Raw genomic sequence first — 20,029 nt, 5'->3', positions numbered from 1 at the left:
TTGGTCCCTGACTTATGCTGTCTGATGACTTATCGACAAATGTAACTTCCCACAAGCCCACTGCCAGTCCCCATTTCCCCTGTACTCACTGTAGTGTCCTAGGAGATGTACCTCTGAAGCTTCTGCTTACAATTCATAAGTGTCTTTCACTAGAAACAATGGTGAATCATGGTATTATTCATAAATATTTCAGAAACGTTACAATAGAGCCAATGGGATGGCTGAGAAACTTACTACTGCACCAAAATATTGCTTCAAAAGGAAACATATGTTCCATGTTTGATAATACGTGGTTCGAAAAAAAGATCTTTGAAAGTGGAAGCATTGTAGAATACCAGAAGTGTTTCAGGAACTACTTATATTCAAATCAGTGCTCTTTTATTGACTGGATGAATGGGTCATGGTTTTTCAATATCACTTTTCTTGTCTGTAAAATAAACCTCTCATTTCTATCCTTGTTATTACCACTCTTCTCACTTGGACTTCAGCAAAAGCAGAATGTGTAGCTGATATATATTCATGCTCCTGTGCATGCCTGTTTCCATCCTCTCTACTTCTGTAGAATGTTTTCTATTAACTGTATTCTTAGAGAACTGATTTTTTTGTCATCTCAACACAAATGCTGAACTTCTTTATAAAACCCTACCTTGAATTCAAAACGGCATTTAGGTGGTGTCATTAGCTATATTTTATTATCGTTTGTCTAATATTGGGTTGGTCAACAAGTGCCTTTGTTTTTTTAGGTAAAAATAGAAGACACATTTTTCATTTTCACCAAGAACTTTATTCAACAACATATGCACCCTTTTGTTCTACTATCTTCTGCCATTTTCAGGCAACTTCATAATTCCAGCTTCCCAAAACTTTTTATCTTTTTGAGAAAAGAACATTTCAGGTGCCTTTTACAGTCTTCCAGGGAATTGAAATTTTTTCCATTAAGAGAATTTTGTAAAGACCAAAATAAATGGAAATCTGAAGGTGCAAATATCTGGTGAATAAGGTGGATGAATCAGAACTTCCCAGCGAAGCTGTAACAGTTTTTGCCTGGTCATCAAAGAAACATGTGGTTTTGCATTATCCTGATGGAAGAGTATGCGTTTTCTGTTGACTAATTCTGGATGGTTTTCGTCAAGTGTTGCTTTCAGTTGGTCTAACTGCGAGCAGTACTTGTTGGAAGTAATCGTTTGATTTTCTGGAAGGAGCTCATAATAGAGGACTCCTTTCCAATCCCACCATATACACAACATCACCTTCTTTGGATGAAGACCAGACTTTGGTGTGGTTTGTGGTGGTTCATTTCGCTTGCCCCATTACCTCTTTCATTCCACATTTTTGTACAATATCCACTTTTCATTGTCCGTTACAATTTGTTTTAAAAATGGAACATTTTCATTACATTTCAGTAGAGAATCGCATGTGGAAATATGGTCAAGAGATTTTGTTTTGTTTTTGTTTTTCACTTAACTTATGTGGAACCTAAACATCAAGTTATTCACATAACCAAGTTGGTGCAAAAGATTTTCATCACTTGATTTGGATATTTTAAGTATGTCAGCTATCTCTCGCATGGTATAACGTTGATTGTTCTCAATATTGTTTCGATTTGATCGCTATCTACTTCAACTGGTCTACACGACTGTGGAGCATCGTCCAGTGAGAAATCTCCAGCACGAAACTTTGCAAACCACTTTTAACATGTTTGATCAGTCACAGCACCTTCTCCATACATTGCAAAAATCTTTTTGTGTGTTTCAGTTGCATTTTTACTTTTCTTGAAATAATAAAGCATAATATGGCAAAAATATTGCCTTTTTCCTTCCATCTTCAATATTAAAATGGTTACAGAAAACTTTACCAATTTTGATAAGTTTTTTTTTAATGCATGCTGATATGACAGCTGTCACCTAAAATCTAACAAAATTGTTTTGAATGAAGTTAAAGACAACTAAGTGCTACTAAAGCCATCTTACGGGAAATAAATGAACCTTTTGGCCCACCCAATACTTCCACTGTTATATTATTGTTTGAATATTTACCATTTGGATATAAAATTTTATGGGCTAAAACTGTTATTTTGTTTCTTTCTAGCTCAGGACCTTGAGCAATGTACATAATAGATGCTTACTAAAATTAGTTGAATTAATGGAAATAAAGTGATTTAAGAAAATTTTAGTTTTTCAATGTTTTAAGATTTCTGTTTATACTTTAAAGCTCTTTAAATGGAAATATATTATTACCAGTATGTGTAATAACATTAAATGACCCATTCTTCAGTTCTTTCTATTTAACAACTTGTTGATTAGTTAATAATATTAGTATTACTCATATTTGCATAGTTTACTCTATGTCAGATAATATATGAAGTACTTTACAGGAATTCTTTAATCTCCATAATAATCATCTGAAGTAGGCACTGTTGTAATCCCAATTTAAGTTGAGGAAACTAGGGCTTTGAGAGCATATATGTGTAACTAAGTGTAACTCTGTCGTATACAGAAACCTTCTATACTATAATGACAGTAATTGATTTTATCTTAATTTAAAAAAAATCTTCTGAATGTATAAGGACACAAAAGTAATCAAGGCAATTTCATAGAAATATTCTATATTATTTTTCAGGGTTTTATGACAATAGAATAGTATGGAGTTTACTTTTTTATATGTAAACTAATTGAAGGCAGCATTGTTAGAGAGTAACGTAATTGTACTACATAACGTATTCCCTGAAGTTTATTGTGTCATATATTACTAGCTGAAATCATATTGTTTAATATTTTTCTTATGTTATCAAAATGTAAATCAATACAGTGAGCAATTATTCTTCAGGTAATGTGGTATAGTAGAAAGTGCTTTGAATTAATAATTAAGAGATTAGTTCTCTAAATAGTTCTTTAATAAAGATCATAGTACTTTATCTTCTTCTAATGGTATCGTGGCTCTCATTAGTTCTTGTCTGAACTACTGTGATACCCTCCTCACCTGACCTGATGATCAAGTCTCTTCTAGCATTCTCTCCCTTTTGCAGAATCACTCTTCTGAAACAGTTTTGACCATGTCACTTTCCTACCTCATGATATTGCCTACCCAATAAAATCCAAACAATTTAGTGTGACATTCAACTTTTCAAAGAATACCATTTTAAAAATTTTACCATTTACTTTACATGATTGTCCTTTATCACCAGCTCCTGCCAATTTCTTCCTGTAAATGCTGGCTGCCCTGGGCAATCACTGTCCCATCACACTAGGCAAAGCATCATTCCCTGAGCATGAAAACCCTTGGTTTTCTGTCTTTAAATTCTAGCTTTCTCCAAATTTTAGATTGCTTTCTTTGTTCTTCAGGTTTTACCTTGTCTCAGGCTACTGTACCATCCCACTTTTAGAGAGAAATTAAAGTATTTTAAGCCAGTTAAATTAAACTAGTTTCTAAACAGTTTGAACAGTTGTATTGACACTGTTTTATAATAGATACATAATTCTGCCTTAGATGTTGACTCTCTCAGGATAGGCTAAATTATGCTTCAGTAGCAAGCAACCTCCAAATCTCAGTGGTATAATACAACAAAGGTTTATCTTTTGCATCTTCTTACTTTGCACAAAGGGAGTTAAATGACCACTGATGGCAGTGGAGGCTCATGAAAATATTTTGAGCAATTATACTTAAAACAGAGCAAGTATATTGCTGCCAAAATGGGAATTTGAAATGCAGCATTTGAAGTGAACATTCAGATTGGTGTGAAAATCAGTCTCATGACTTCATTGTTATGCCTCACACTGAAGAAATCATGGCCAACCTTCTCCAAGTAAACAGTAATTGTTCTAACTCTAAAAATGCTCTTTCATTCACCCTCTCTGATGTGAATGTAAGTAACACTAGTGACTTGTTTAGTACTCATTCGAGTTTAAAGAAATGTCTGCTATTTCACATATGAAATCTTTATTTCCTTTATTTCCTATGGATTTTAACCATTCACAACTGTGCTGCCAGGTGCCATAGTAAATATCAAATCTTCATCTTTAAATATGTCATTAAACAAATCTGTCCTTAAAAGATCCACTGACAAATTTTATTCCAACTTGCAAACAATTTAGTTATGGGCTTTCTTGTGGACCTAAAAAAACAAACAAAAAAAAACTTTCTCCACAGTAATTCTAACCCTTAAAAATGGAAAGAATGACGTAAAAGTCAATCTTTGTGCAATGTTTTAGTTTAAGACTACATCAGAATCAAGAAACACTGCAAGGGAAGAGTAAGACGCGGAGATCACCTTCCTCCCCACAGATACACCAGAAATACATCTACACGGGGAACAACTCCTACAGAACACATATTGAACACTGGCAGAAGACCTCAGACCTCCCAAAAGGCAAGAAACCCCCCATGTAACTGGGTAGGGCAAAAGGAAAAAGAATAAACAGAGACGGAAGGATAGGGACGGGTCCTGCACCAGTGGGAGGGAGCTGTGAAGGAGGAAAAGTGTCCACACACTAGGAAGCCCCTTCGCGGGTGGAGACTGTGGGTGGAGGAGCGGGGGAGCTTTGGAGCCGCGGAGGAGAGCACAGCAACAGGGGTGCGGAGGGCAAAGCGGAGAGATTCCAGCACAGAGGATCAGGGCCAACCGGCACTCACCAGCCGAGAGGCTTGTCTGCTTACCCGCCGGGGCGGGCGCGGCTGGGAGCTGAGGCTCGGGCTTCAGTCGGAGCACCGGGGGAGGACTGGGGTTGGCGGCGTGAACACAGCCTTCAGGGTGTTAGTGCGCCGCGGCTAGCCGGGAGGGAGTCCGGGGAAAAGTCTGGACCTGCCGAAGAGGCAAGAGACTTTTTCTTCCCACTTTATTTCCTGGTGCGCGAGGAGAGGGGATTAAGAACGCTGCTTGAAGGAGCTCCAGAGACGGCTGCGAGCCGCGGCTAAGAGCGCGGACCTCAGAGGCAGACATGAGACGCTAAGGCCGCTGCTACCGCCACCAAGAAGCCTGTGTGCGAACACAGGTCACTATCCACACCCCCTTCTGGGGAGCCTGTGCCGCCTGCCACTGCCAGGGTCCCAGGATCCAGGGACAACTCCCCCGGAAGAATGCACGGCGTGCCTCAGGCTGGCGCAATGTGACGCCGGCCTCTGCCGCCACAGGCCCGCCCCGCACTCTGTCCCCCTCCCTCCCCCGCGCCTGAGTGAGCCAGAGCCTCTGAATCAGCGGCTCCTTTAACCCCGTCCTGTCTGAGCAAAGAACAGACGCCCTCTGGCGACCTACACGCAGAGGCTGGTCCAAATCCAAAGCTGAGCCCCTGGGAGCTGTGAGAACAAAGAAGAGAAAAGGAAATCTCTCCCAGCAGCCACAGAAGCAGCGGATTAAAGCTCCACAATCAACTTGATGTACCCTGCATCTGTGGAATACATGAATAGACAACAAATCATCCCAAATTAAGGAACAGTGTGGATGAAAGGCTCTTGGTGCAGCAGCCAGGAGTCAGTGCTGTGCCTCTGAGGTGGGAGAGCCAACTTCAGGACACTGGTCCACAAGAGGCCTCCCAGCTGCACATAATATCAAATGGCGAAAATCTCCCAGAGATCTCCATCTCAACGCCAGCACCCAGCTTCACTCAACAACCAGCAAGCTACAGTGCTGGACATCCTATGCCAAACAACTAGCAAGACAGGAACACAACACCACCCATTAGCAGAGAGACTGCCCAAAATCATAATAAGTCTACAGACACCCCAAAACAAACCACCAGACGTGGACTTGCCCACCAGAAAGACAAGATCCAGCCTCATCCACCAGAACACAGGAACTAGTACCCTCCGCCAGGAGGCCTACACAACCCACTGAACCAACCTTAGCCACTGGGGACAGACACCAAAAACAACAGGAACTATGAACCTTCAGCCTGCAAAAAGGAGACCCCAAACACAGTAAGGTAAGCAAAATGAAAAGACAGAAAAACACACAGCAGATGAAGGAGCAAGATAAAAACCCACCAGACCTAACAAATGAAGAGGAAGTAGGCAGTCTACCTGAAAAAGAATTCAGAATAATGATAGTAAAGATGATCCAAAATCTTGGAAATAGAATAGACAAATGCAAGAAACATTTAACAAGGACCTAGAAAAACTAAAGATGAAACAAACAATGATGAACAACACAATAAATGAAATGAAAAATACTCTAGATGGGATCAATAGCAGAATAACTGAGGCAGAAGAACGGGTAAGTGACCTGGAAGATAAAATAGTGGAAATAACTACTGCAGAGCAGAATAAAGAAAAAAGAATGAAAAGAACTGAGGACAGCCTCAGAGACCTCTGGGACAACATTAAACGCACCAACATTCGAATTATAGGGGTTCCAGACGAAGAATAGAAAAAGAAAGGGACTGAGAAAATATTTGAAGAGATTATAGTTGAAAACTTCCCTAATATGGGAAAGGAAATAGTTAATCAATTCCAGGAAGCACAGAGAGTCCCATACAGGATAAATCCAAGGAGAAATACACCAAGACACATATTAAGCAAACTGTCAAAAATTAAATACAAAGAAAATATATTAAAAGCAGCAAGGGAAAAACAACAAATAACACACAAGGGAATCCACATAAGGTTAACAGCTGATTTTTCAGCAGAAACTCTGCAAGCCAGAAGGGAGTGGCAGGACATATTGAAAGTGATGAAGGAGAAAAACCTGCAACTAAGATTACTCTACCCAGCAAGGATCTCATTCAGATTTGATGGAGAAATTAAAACCTTTACAGACAAGCAAAAGCTGAAAGAGTTCAGCACCACCAAACCAGCTCTACAACAACTGCTAAAGGAACTTCTCTAGGCAAGAAACACAAGAGAAGGAAAAGACCTACAATAACGAACCCAAAACAATTAAGAAAATGGGAATGGGAACATACATATTGATAATTACCTTAAATGTAAATGGACTAAATGCTCCCACCAAAAGACACAGATTGGCTGAATGGATACAAAAACAAGACACATATATTTGTTGTCTACAAGAGACCCACTTCAGACCTAGAGACACATACAGACTGAAAGTAAGGGGATGGAAAAAGGTGTTTCATGCAAATGGAAACCAAAAGAAAGCTGGAGTAGCAATTCTCATATCAGACAAAATAGACTTTAAAATAAAGACTGTTACAAGAGACCAAGAAGGACACTATATAATGATCAAGGGATCGATCCAAGAAGATATAACAATTGTAAATATGTATGCACCCAACATAGGAGCACCTCAATACATAAGGCAAATACTAACAGCCATAAAAGGGGAAATCGAGAGTAACACATTCATAGTAGGCGACTTTAACACCCCACTTTCACCAATGGACTGATCATCCAAAATGAAAATAAATAAGAAAACACAAGCTTTAAATGATACATTAAACAAGATGGACTTAATTGATATTTATAGGACATTCCATCCAAAAACAACAGAATACACATTTTTTTCAAGTGCTCATGGAACATTCTCCAGGATAGATCATATCTTGGGTCACAAATCAAGCCTTGGTAAATTTAAGAAAATTGAAATTGTATCAAGTATCTTTTCCAACCACAACGCTATGAGACTAGATATCAATTACAGGAAAAGATCTGTAAAAAAAATACAAACACATGGAGGCTAAACAATACACTACTTAATAACGAAGTGATCACTGAAGAAATCAAAGAGGATATCAAAAAATACCTAGAAACAAATAACAATGGAGACACGATGACTCAAAATCTATGGGATGCAGCAAAAGCAGTTCTAAGAGGGAAGTTTATAGCAATGCAATCCTACCTTAAGAAACAGGAAACATCTTGAATTAACAACCTAACCTTGCACCTAAAGCAATTAAAGAAAGAAGAACAAAAAAAACCCCAAAGTTAGCAGAAGGAAAGAAAATCATAAAAATCAGATCAGAAATAAATGAAAAAAAAAAGAAAGAAACGATAGCAAAGATCAATAAAACTAAAAGCTGTTTCTTTGAAAGGTTAAACAAAACTGATAAACCATTAACCAGACTTATCAAGAAAAAAAGGGAGAAGACTGAAATCAATAGAATTAGAAATGAAAAAGGAGAAGTAACAACTGACACTGCAGAAATACAAAAGATCATGAGAGATTACAAGCAACTCTATGCCAATATAATAGACAACCTGGAAGAAATGGACAAATTCTTAGAAAGGCACAACCTACCAAGACTGAATCAGGAAGAAATAGAAAATATGAACAGACCAATCACAAGCACTGAAATTGAAACTGTGATTAAAAATCTTCCAACAAACAAAAACCCAGGACCAGATGGCTTCACAGGCGAATTCTATCAAACATTTAGATAAGAGCTAAGACCTATCCTTCTCAAACTCTTCCAAAATATAGCAGAGGGAGGAATACACCCCAACTCATTCTACGAAGCCACCATCACCCTGATACCAAAACCAGACAAGGATGTCACAAAGAAAGAAAACTACAGGCCAATATCACTGATGAACATAGATGCAAAAATCCTCAACAAAATACTAGCAAACAGAATCCAACAGCACATTAAACAGATCATACACCATGATCAAGTGGAGCTTATTCCAGGAATGCAAGGATTCTTCAATATACGGAAATCAATCAATGTGATACACCATATTAACAAATTGAAGGGGAAAAACCATATGGTCATCTCGATAGATGCAGAGAAAGCTTTTGACAAAATTCAACACCCATTTATGATACAAACCCTGCAGAAAGTAGGCATAGAGAGAACTTTCCTCAACATAATAAAGGCCATATATGACAAACCCACAGCCAACATCGTCCTCAATGGTGAAAAACTGAAAGCATTTCTACTAAGATCAGGAACAAGACAAGGTTGCCCACTCTCACCACTCTTATTCAACATAGTTTTGGAAGTTTTAGCCACAGCAATCAGAGAAGAAAAGGAAATAAAAAGAATCCAAATCGGAAAAGAAGAAGTAAAGCTGTCACTATTTGCAGATGACATGATACGATACATAGAGAATCCTAAAGATGCTCCCAGAAAACTACTAGAGCTAATCAATGAATTTGGTAAAGCAGCAGGATACAAAATGAATGCACAGAAATCTCTGGCATTCCTATACACTAATGATGAAAAATCTGAAAGTGAAATCAAGAAAACACTCCCATTTACCATTGCAACAAAAAGAATAAAATATCTAGGAATAAACCTACCTAAGGAGACAAAAGACCTGTATGCAGAAAATTATAAGACACTGATGAAAGAAATTAAAGATGAAACACACAGATGGAGAGATATACCATGTTCTTGGATTGGAAGAATCAACATTGTGAAAATGACTCTACTACCCAAAGCAATCTACAGATTCAATGCAATCCCTATCAAACTACCACTGGCATTTTTCACAGAACTAGAACAAAAAATTTCACAATTTGTATGGAAACACAAAAGACCCCGAATAGCCAAAGCAATCTTGAGAACAAAAAACGGAGCTGGAGGAATCAGGCTCCCTGGCTTCAGACTATACTACAAAGCTACAGTAATCAAGACAGTATGGTACTGGCACAAAAACAGAAATATTGATCAATGGAACAGGATAGAAAGCCCAGAGATAAGCCCACGCACCTATGGTCATCTTATCTTTGATAAAGGAGGCAGGAATGTACAGTGGAGAAAGGACAACCTCTTCAATAAGTGGTGCTGGGAAAACTGGACAGCTACATGTAAAAGTATGAGATTGGATCACTCCCTAACACCATGAACAAAGATAAGCTCAAGGTGGATTAAAGACCTAAATATAAGTCCAGAAACTATCAAACTCTTAGAGGAAAACATAGGCAGGACACTCTATGACATAAATCACAGCAAGGTCCTTTTTGACCCACCTCCTAGAGAAATGGAAATAAAAACAAAAAATAAACAAATGGTACCTAATGAAACTTCAAAGCTTTTGCACAGCAAAGGAAACCATAAACAAGACCAAAAGACAACCCTCAGAATGGGAGAAAATATTGCAAATGAAGCAACTGACAAAGGATTAATCTCCAAAATTTATAAGCAGCTCATGCAGCTTAATAACAAAAAAACAAACAACCCAATCCAAAAATGGGCAGAAGACCTAAATAGACATTTCTCTAAAGAAGATATACAGACTGCCAACAAACACATGAAAGAATGCTCAACATCCCTAATCATTAGAGAAATGCAAATCAAAACTACAATGAGATATCATCTCACACCAGTCAGAATGGCCATCATCAAAACATCTAGAAACAATAAATGCTGGAGAGGGTATGGAGAAAGGGGAATACTCTTGCACTGCCAGTGGGAATGTGAATTGGTACAGCCACTATTGAGAACAGTATGGAGGTTCCTTATAAAACTACAAATAGAACTACCATATGACCCAGCAATCCCACTACTGTGCATATACCCTGAGAAAACCATAATTCAAAAAGAGTCATGTACCAAAATGTTCATTGCAGCTCTATTTACAATAGCCCAGAGATGGAAACAACCTGAGTGTCCATCATCGGATGAATGGGTAAAGAAGATGTGGCACATATATACAATGGAATATTACTCAGCCATAAAAAGAAAACGGAATTGAGCTATTTGTAATGAGGTGGATGGACCTAGAGTCTGTCATACAGAGTGAAGTAAGTCAGAAAGAAAAAGACAAATACCGTATGCTAACACATATATATGGAATCTAAGAAAATAAAATGGTCATGAAGAACCTAGGGGTGAAACGGGAATAAAGACACAGACTTACTAGAGAATGGACTTGAGGATATGGGGAGGGGGAAGGGTAAACTGTGACAAAGCGAGAGAGAGGCATGGACATATATACACTACCAAACGTAAGGTAGATAGCTAGTGGGAAGCAGCCGCATAGCACAGGGAGATCAGCTCGGTGCTTTGTGACCGCCTGGAGGGGTGGGATAGGGAGGGTTGGAGGGGGGGAGACGCAAGCGGGAAGAGATATGGGAACATATGTATATATATAACTGATTCATTTTGTTGTGAAGCTGAAACTAACACACCATTGTAAAGCAACTATATTTCAATAAAGATGTTAAAATGAAAAAATAAGACTACATAAAACTAAGTAGTTAAAAGGATAACAAGACATAAAATATATTTCAGAATTTAGCATCGATTAGCAAGAAGAAAAGTGAAATATACAGATTAAAATGTCAGATATTGAAGTTCTCTGTTGTTTCATTATTGTTGATAGCAGTAAACATTATAAATCTCAAGTTTACCAGGCAGAATGTCATACAATTTGTCAAATCCAGTTTAGCTAAAATGAGGTTTGTTGTTGGCACAATCAGCTTGTTAATTTGGTTGACACTTATTTTACTGCTCTTGCATAAATACTAACTATAAACTGCAATATACATTTTAATTTTCTGGCCAACAGATTAAACAAAAGACACGTATTTATTCAAGTTGTGTTGTAGTTACACTGATTATTGCCATCAAGATTTTCCTCAAGACTGTTTTCTCCAAGTTTTGATTCAAATTAAAGTCAGACTCTACCACATTTTCACTAATAATCTTGATGTCTGTTATCATTTAATGTTTATATAATTATAACTCTTTAGAAAGTCCAATATTTCAGGTGAATAATTTTCTTAAATATGATTATTTTTGGTTCTGAATGCATTTAATGGTATGTGTGTTTTTATAATTATAACAAGCTATTGAAAACACATTACAAGTTTCTTTTCAGTGAGAATGCAAACAACCAGCAAACTCAAATGTCAGTATTAATTTTTCACATTATTGTGTGTGTGTGTGTGTGTGTGTAGGGCCTGACTTGAGATGTAAATAAAAGAAAATCTCTTTAGAGATTTCAGTATGAAATTATTATAAATTCAGCTTAATCTCATATCACAGAATGTTAAGCCTGAAAGAGTATATATTTAAATCACTCATCTTCAAAAGAAGAAACAGGTTGAGACACCTAAATTAATTTCCTCAAAGAATTTCACAATCTTAGACACAAAGCTAAAGCAAGAACCCTGATCCAGTGTTCATTCCACTATATCTAAGTGCATCAGTCCAGCTTTCTAAGCCACTAGGGAACATTTACATTATGCAAAGTATTAAATATGTTAGTCAAGGAGCTTAACATCTGGTCCCTACACTCAAGAATTTACAGTTTGATTTAATGTTTTATAAGCTAAGACACTTTCAGTAGTAAGTCTCCCCCCAAAATCTAACTCAATCTGCATTTTAAAAATAAGTTAATGCATATGTTCCCATCCAGGTAGGACAGAGGAGGTAGGTAAGCTCAGGATTGGTTGTTTCAGCTCCACTCCCATGTTTTCTGTTTCCCTAACACAAGGTTATCCTAGAGTCAGTTCGTTCAGTGGCTTCCAGAAGCAATCAAAGTTGTATTTTCTAGCTCTTATCCAATGAAACACAGAAAAAATTAGCAAAAGAGGAAACTAGCAAGCAAGTTGGTCCTACCTCACTTGTCTAAGGTGACTTAGCTTGCCCACTCCTGAACCAATCACATACAAGGAAGACAGAGTAAATATTTTGGCTTAGGTAGCCAATAGCACATGGACATTGGGGACTCAAATATCCATTATCAATATATTAGTTTATTCTCAATTAATTAGTATTGGCCACCAAAAATGATTCCCTTCAAAAGTCTTTGCCTACATATGCATAAGTCAGCCAAGGATGTAATTTTTAAGAGGATAGTTTATCATTTTTTTCAATCATGGCTTTGTCATCTGTATGATTCTGGGCAAAAAACTTCTTTGTGCCTCAGTTTACTCATGTGTTTAGTGGAGATAACACTGCTAATCTCATATATTTTAAATTAATTAATATAGTAAAATGCTTATAACTGCATGACATATAGGTATTTTATCAGTGTTATGTGCAACTATTACTAGGTTTGTTGGTATTGCTATTATTGTCTTATAACTAATAAGACAAAAAAGACCCAAATTATATTTAACACAAAGATTTAAGGACAATTCTTTGTTTACAAATTGCATCTAGTAGGAGTGAACATCTGATGGAAAGTGATTGTTACAATTAGAACAACTTTTCTACCTACAGATTCCTTACTATGTTTTCCTCTCATGTGTACTCTTCAAAGAATTTCTTTCTAATTCTGCAATAAAATACTTCCGAATCTTTCAAGCTAAAAATCAGACTTTTAGTGACAGCAGCATCAAGCCACCTTCCCCATTAAATGAGTGGGATCACAGAGCTCTTCTGGTTACTTGAAGATGAACAATAGGTATTTCCTATTGTCTAGGACAGTGGTTGGCAAACCTTTTCTGTAAAGGACCATAGAGCAAATATTGTATTTGAGGCTTTGTGGGCCACAGGGTCTCTGCTGAAATCATTAAACTCTACTGCTGTAGCGTGAAAAGCCATAGAAAACATGTAAAGGACTAGGCATGGCCATATTCCAATAAAGCTAAATAACCCAAAAAGCATGTGTAAAGCTCTACAACAAGATGTTCTCGTCTCAAAAAGTAAAACACTTAGACCCTATGGCTAATCAAGACTGTGGCTGAAAATAAGTAAAGGGTATCAAAAAACTGGGAAAGTTTGGGTTTCTGAAGGATGTTGCTTTCTCAACCTTGGTGGTTTCTTGCATGTGGGGGAAGTTTCCTTAGACTGAAATTCCTTCCTTCCCCCCATGTGCCATGGGAGCATGAGATGATTACCTGTTTTGTTCACTTAGAATGAGAAATAAACAGGTCCTTCCCTGTCCTCCCTCCTTCTGGTGGCTCTGGGGATAAACTTCTCTTCTTCTGCTCCATGGTTAAAGGTGTGGCCTGCTTCTGTGCAGGTCAGCCTCTCCTGGTCCAGTGTGAACAGTAACCGGGTGAGCAAGGCTGTTTGAGTCTCTGGCTTGATATTCAGTAACTTCCTTGCTCTCAGATTCAAGGTACATTCTGGAAGTAGCTTGATTGGTAATAAAGGTGAAGCTATGATTTTGCATGTACCACTTGTCAATTTCTTATTTTACTTCAGTCTCACATGGGGGAGAGGGGTGCCGTTTCCTGAATGTTTTCTCAAACTCTAACATCTGTTGCATTGTTCAAGACATAGAAAAAGATGATAATTTTGTAGAGGCTTCTGGAGAAACCATTCCCGTAAGTTTGGTCATCAATTAATTAATTTATTTTTAACGAGTTCAATGTCTCTTTATTCAAGGGGAACAAGCCATGGACTGGGGGAGTCCAGAGCCTCCCAAGCAGGGGAGCAGTCTTCTTGAGGGATTTAGGGGAAGAGCCAGTTTTCTAGAGCTTTACAGGTAGCAGGTAGAAACAGGGCACGATTGGCTGGGGTGGTTTATCTGACCTTATTTAGCAAGATTGAGGAACAGGACATAAGTTTGGGGGGCAGTGTTGACTGGATATACTGCAATTCTGGTCAAGTGGAGCATTTACAGAAACAGAATTCTGGGGAAGAAGCAGCTCCATCTCCAGCCTAGAAATTTATTTCAACACTCCTAACACCTCCTGTTCCCTGGGGGACATAGGATGGACCCCAGGTTCCCGAAATCTCTTGGCTTGTTCTGCCTCCAATCCTTTACACGGACTGGTCCCTCTGTCTATGATGCACTCTGTCCATCCCCATTAGACTTCCTGAGAGAAATGAGGACCTGACCAGAGTCTTGGTCACCAGGCTCCCACTGCAGGCTGTAGGGCTTGGGTGGGGTCAGTGTTCGGAGCCAGCGCATAACCCTTGCTGCCAGCATCGGTCTGTGCGGGAAGAGCAGGAGGGAAGCCTGAGGACTGAACTCTCCCCACCCCCAACCCGGCTCCCTGTGCTGGGGTCGGCTCTCTCTCCTCTCCTGGCTTGTCTTTTGTCACCTCACACCCCGCGAGCATCCTGGGGCCTCTGGACATTATATTTTAACATGTGGAAACATTTTTGTCTTGGTGGTTGGTAGAGGCTAATATGAACCATGAGGTGTTTTTAAATTGATGGTTTACTCTTGTGACTTGGGCAGGCATCTTTAGACCTTGAGTAATAAGCACCTGGGATTTCTAGCATGTTGGTGCTATAGAGGGAATGTTTGTGTCCCCTCAAAGTTCTCGTAGTGAAACCAAATTCAAATGAAACCTAATGGTTAGGTCCTGAGGTTGGGGCTCTCATAATTGAGATTAGTGCCCTTGTAAAAGAGATCCCAGAGAGCTAGCTAGCCCATTCTGACATGTGAGATTACATGGAAAAGACAGCCCCAAAGGAAGTGGGTTCTCACAACCCTCAATCGCTACTGCCTTTTTCCTGGTCATCGCAGGCTCCACAACCATGAGAAATAAATGTCAGTCGTTTATAAGTCACCTGGTACGTGGTATTTTGTTGTAGCAGCCCTAACAGACTAGACATAGGATCACATCAGCTTATCATACCCATGTTCACAGGTGGACCATCCTCCTGAACTTTAAGGGAATGGCATGAAAACTTTACCTACTTTAAGAAAAGTGATCTTTGCTAGGTACATGCAGACTATGAATCCCTTTACCAGTTGAGCCTGTGCACAGGCCTGGCAAGCAGATTATGTTGATTCAGCAAAGGCATGGGATTTGGCAAACACTGTACTTCAGCAAAGCGTGCAAAGCCAAAAGGTGGCCATTGCAGACTTTAAGCAAAATGTTGACCATGAACATCAGGAAGAAGAATCCTGGCCTTGTGAGTTTCAGAAAAGGGCCCCCTCCAAAGCTCTAACTGACTAAGATGGTCTTAGCTGCAGGGTGCTGTGGCTTTACCTTAAAGTACTTAGGTTTGCTTTGTACCTTCATGGCTAAAGCCAAGATATGATTATAGAAGAAACAAGGTTTCTACACAAGGTTTAGGAACTGGGGAGCAACACAGTATTTACTACTTTAAACTATGAGGTGAATTATTTCTATGAATTTTCCAGTTAGGTTTTATTTTTAAATTGTTAGTATAGGGAGGCAAGGGGAACATGGCAGAAGAGTAAGACATGGAGATCACCTTCCTCCCCACAAATACACCAGAAATACATCTACGTGTGGAACAACTCCTACAGAACACATACTGAACGCTGGCAGAAGACCTCAGACCTCCCTAAAGGCAAGAAAGTCCCCACGTACATGGGTAGGGCAAAAGAAAAAAGGAAAAACAGAGACAAAAGAATAGGGATGGGACCTGCACCAGTGGGAGGGAGCAGTGAAGGAAGAAAGGTTTCCACACACTAGGAAGCCCCTTCGAGGAGGGAGACTGCCGGTGGCAGAGGGAGAAGGCTTTGGAGCTGCGGAGGAGAGCACAGAAACAGGGGTGCAGAGGGCAAAGCGGAGAGATTCCCGCACAGAGGATCAGGCCGACCGGAACTCACCAGCCTGAGAGGCTTGTCTGCTCACCCACTGGGGTGGGCAGGGCTGGGAGCTGAGGCTCGGGCTTCGGTCAGAGTGCAGGGAGAGGACTGGGGTTGGTGGCATGAACACAGCCTGAGGGGGGTTAGTGCGCCATGGCTAGCCGAAAGGGAGTCCGGGGAAAAGTCTGGACCTGCCGAAGAGGTACGAGACTTTTTCTTCCCTCTTTGTTTCCTGGTGTGCGAGGAGAGGGGATTAAGAGCGCTGCTTAAAGGAGCTCCAGAGACAGGCGTGAGCCACGGCTAAAAGCACGGACCACAGAGACGGACATGAGACGCTAAGGCTGCTGCTGCTGCAACCAAGAAGCCTGTGTGTGAGCACAGGTCACTAGGCACACTTCCCTTCCGGGGAGACTGTGCAGCCCGCCACTGCCAGGGTCCCGGGATCCAGGGACAACTTGCCCAGGAGAACGTAGGGCGTGCCTCAGGCTGGTGCAACGTCATGCTGGCCACTGCTGCTGCAGGCTCGTCCCGCATCCGTACCCCTCCCTTCCCCCGGCCTGAGCCCGCAAATCAGCGGCTCTTTTAACCCCGTCCAGTCTGAGTGAAGAACAGACGCCCTCCGGTGACCTACACACAGAGGCAGGGCCAAATCCAAATCTGAGCCTCGGGAGCTATGAGAACAAAGAAGAGACAGGGAAATCAATCCCAGCATTCTCAGAAGCAACGGATTAAGGCTCCACAATCGACTTAATCTTCCCTGCATCTGTGGAATACATGAATAGACAACAATTCATCCCAAATAGAAGAGGTGGACTTTGAGAGCAAGATTTATTATTTTTTCCCCTTTTCCTCTTTTTGTGAGTGTGTATGTGTATGCTTCTGTGTGAGATTTTGCCTGTATAGATTTGCTTCAAACATTTGTCCTAAGGTTCTATCCGTCCGTGTTTTTATTATTTCTCTTAAAAAATTTTTTTTCTTAATAATTATTTTTTATTTTAATAACTATATTTTATTTTATCTTATTTTATTTTATTTTATCTTCTTTCTTTCCTTCCTTAAAACCTTCCTTCCTTCCTTCCTCCCTTCTTTCTTTCTTTCTTTCTTTCTTTCTTTCTACTTTTTCTCCCTTTTATTCTGAGCTGTGTGGATGAAACACTATTAATGCTGAAGCTAGGAGTCAGTGCCGTGCCTCTGAGGTGGGAGAGCCAAATTCAGGACACTGGTCCGCAAGAGACCTCCCAGATCCACATAATATCAAATGGTGAAAATCTCCCAGAGATCTCCATCTCAACACCAGCACCCAGCTTCACTCAACGACCAGCAAGCTACAGTGCTGGACAACCTATTGCAAACAACTAGCAAGACAAGAACACAGCCTCACCCATTAGCAGAGAGGATGCCTAAAATCATAATAAGTTCACAGACACCCCCAAACAACCAACAGATGCGGACCTTTCCACCAGAAAGACAAGATCCAAACTCATCCACCAGAATACAGGCACTAGTCCCCTCCACCAGGAAGCCTACACAGCCCACTGAACCAACTTTAGCCACTGGGGACAGACACCAGAAACAATGGGAACTATGAACCTTCAGCCTGCAAAAAGAAGACCCAAACACTGTAAGATAAGCAAAATGAGAAGACAGAAAAACAACAGAAGATGAAGAAGCAAGATAAAAACCCACCAGACCTAACAAATGAAGAGGAAATAGGCAGTCTACCTGAAAAAGAATTTAGAATAATGATAGTAAAGATGATCCAAAACCTTAGAAATAGAATAGACAAATGCAAGAAACATTTAACAAGGATCTAGAAGAACTAAAGATGAAACAAACAATGATGAATAACACAATAAATGAAATTAAAAATACTCTAGATGGGATTAATAGCAGAAAAACTGAGACAGAAGAACGGATAAGTGACCTGGAAGATAAAGTAGTGGAAATAACTACTGCAGAGCAGAATAAAGAAAAAAAGAAACAAAAGAACTGAAGAAATTCTCAGAGACTTCTGGGACAACATTAAATGCACCAACATTCGAATTATAGGGGTTCCAGAAGAAGAAGAGAAAAAGAAAGGGACTGAGAAAATATTTGAAGAGATTATAGTTGAAAACTTCCCTAATATGGGAAAGGAAATAGTTAATCAAGTCCAGGAAGCACAGAGAGTTCCATACATGATAAATCCAAGGAGAAATATGTCAAGACACATATTAATCAAACTGTCAAAAATTAAATACAAAGAAAACATATTAAAAGCAGCAAGGAAAAAAATACACACAAGGGAATCCCCATAAGGTTAACAGCTGAACTTTCAGCAGAAACTCTGCAATCCAGAAGGGACTGGCAGGAAATATTTAAAATGATGAAGGAGAAAAACCTGTAACCAAGATTACTCTACCCAGCAAGGATCTCATTCAGATTTGATGGAGAAATTAAAAGCTTTACAGAGAAGCAAAAGCTGAGAGAGTTCAGCACTACCAAACCAGCTTTACAAAAAATGCTAAAGGAACTTCTCTAGGCAAGAAACACAAGAGAAGGAAAAGACCTACAATAACGAACCCAAAACAATTAAGAAAATGGGAATGGGAACATACATATTGATAATTACCTTAAATGTAAATGGACTAAATGCTCCCACCAAAAGACACAGATTGGCTGAATGGATAGAAAAACAAGACACATATATATGCTGTCTACAAGAGACCCACTTCCGACCTAGAGACACATACAGACTGAAAGTAACGGGATGGAAAAAGATATTCCATGCAAATGGAAACCGAAAGAAAGCTGGAGTAGCAATTTTCATATCAGACAAAATAGACTTCTAAATAAAGACTATTAGAAGAGACAAAGAAGGACACTACATAATAAGGGATCGATCCAAGAAGAAAATATAACAATTGTAAATATGTATGCACCCAACATAGGAGCACCTCAATACATAAGGCAAGTGCTAACAGCCATAAAAGGGGAAATCAACAGTACCACATACATAGTAGGGGACTTTAACATGCCACTTTCACCAATGGACAGATCATCCAAAATGAAAATAAATAAGGAAACACAAGCTTTAAATGATACATTAAACAAGTTGGACTTAATTGATATTTATAGGACATTCCATCCGAAAACAACAGAATACACATTTTTCTCAAGTGCTCATGGAACATTCTCCAGGATAGATCATATCTTGGGTCACAAATCAAGCCTTGGTAAATTTAAGAACATTGAAATTGTATCAAGTATGCTTTCCGACCACAATGCTATGAGACTAGATATCAATTACAGGAAAAGATCTGTAAAAAAAATACAAACACATGGAGGCTAAACAATACACTACTTAATAACGAAGTGATCACTGAAGAAATCAAAGAGGAAATCAAAAAATACCTAGAAACAAATGACAATGGAGACACAACAACCCAAAACCTATGGGATGCAGCAAAACCAGTTCTAAGAGAGAAGTTTATAGCAGTACAATCCGACCTTAAGAAACAGGAAACATCTCGAATAAACAACCTAACCTTGCACCTAAAGCAATTAGAGAAAGAAGAACAAAAAAACCCAATGTTAGCAGAAGGAGAGAAATCATAAAAATCAGATCAGAAATAAATGAAAAAGAAATGAAGGAAATGATAGCAAAGACCATAAAACAAAAAGTTAGTTCTTTGAGAAGATAAACAAAATTGATAAACCATTAGCCAGACTCATCAAGAAA

At 39.3% G+C, this 20,029-nt stretch overlaps 1 protein-coding gene across 2 annotated transcripts in view; it reads right to left on the bottom strand.

Moving 5' to 3' along the window:
- The window catches only part of EYS (eyes shut homolog), a 1,673,869-nt gene that overhangs the window by 730,124 nt on the left and 923,716 nt on the right, over nucleotides 1–20,029 (bottom strand). The window lies entirely within an intron of this gene.

The sequence above is a fragment of the Orcinus orca genome, chromosome 12 (genome assembly GCF_937001465.1).
Source record: "Orcinus orca chromosome 12, mOrcOrc1.1, whole genome shotgun sequence".
NCBI classification, from domain to species: Eukaryota; Metazoa; Chordata; class Mammalia; order Artiodactyla; family Delphinidae; genus Orcinus; species Orcinus orca.
The sequence above is the reverse complement of the archived record's forward strand: the minus strand, read 5'-3'. Positions and strand labels throughout refer to the sequence as shown.